The following is a 1,221-nucleotide window of genomic DNA, read 5'->3' on the forward strand; positions in this document are numbered from 1 at the left end:
TTTTTTTTTACAAAAGTATTTTTTTTTTACTATTTTACTCTTAAACTGATACTGATAATCGATCCAGATTGATCAAGTATTAATATCGGTCTCAACCAATACTAATACGATATGACCAATATGATCGATCCAATACCAATTCTTTGAACAGTGCCAAGTCATTCAAAATCGAGAATGTACGCTAGGGACAATGACCGAAGTGTACGGTGGCTCTGTCAGCGGCAAAACAAGTCTCTCTCTCGGGTCGGTTTATGCAGGGATCATAGTATCGGTGTTGGTATCGGTCACCGCCGATACCTTAGATCAAAGTTGATTTGGGGTTTGGTTCCCTGTTTGGGCCTGGAACTTAGATGATCAACAGATTGAGAATTGGACACTGGCCAGTTGGATGCCTTTGGGGTCTTGGTGGAGATGACACCTCTACATTAAGAACTATACTTAGCTACCTATCATAAATCCATAATTCATGTGGATTTTCTGTCATATTCGTCAATATATGGATCATCTAGTGTTACTCAGGATTAACAACTTCTTGCGTATTTAGTTCTTCTTAGTTGTTAAAGGATAAATATGAGTGTGAATAAGGTTCTCCTCGTAATATTTAATATCTGATGCCAAAAAAATAAAAAAATATAAAAAAAATGTTAATATCTGTACACAATTGATTAAACATACTAATAACCGATTAGTTCTGGTATTCTATATACTCGACTATTTTATAGTGGTGTAATTTTATTTAAATTTTTGTAAGAAAGTTTTTTGTTCGGGAGCATGGCTCTTGGCTTGCACATACACTCTCTCTCTTCCCTTATAAAATGACTCACTGCTCCTCATAGATTGAACCAAAAGGGTCCCCTAATTGGGTCTCATGTATGAGTGGGAGCCATGTTCCTAGACAAATAACACTTCCCTAAATTAATTTAGGGGAAACGAACACACCCTGGTCAAGTGACCCTTGCACTAGTATGGGGCCTATAAGGGATATACAAGGGCATCAATAGGGTGGATTTTTTTAATTTCATAGGGATGGAATAATCATTTCACCATCTATATGTCTAGGTATAGGAACCATGCAACTAGGGAGCGTTGTTTTTCCTTTTAATTTAAATTATTTTAATCTCTTAAATCAAAACTTGGGCCTAGATGCTTTTGTTCAAGCCCATCAGCATTAGATCTCTTTCTTGGATTTCAAAAATAGATTCTTTCCCATTTGGGTCCAAA

The sequence above is a fragment of the Macadamia integrifolia genome, chromosome 6 (assembly GCF_013358625.1).
Source record: "Macadamia integrifolia cultivar HAES 741 chromosome 6, SCU_Mint_v3, whole genome shotgun sequence".
Lineage (NCBI taxonomy): Eukaryota > Viridiplantae > Streptophyta > Magnoliopsida > Proteales > Proteaceae > Macadamia > Macadamia integrifolia.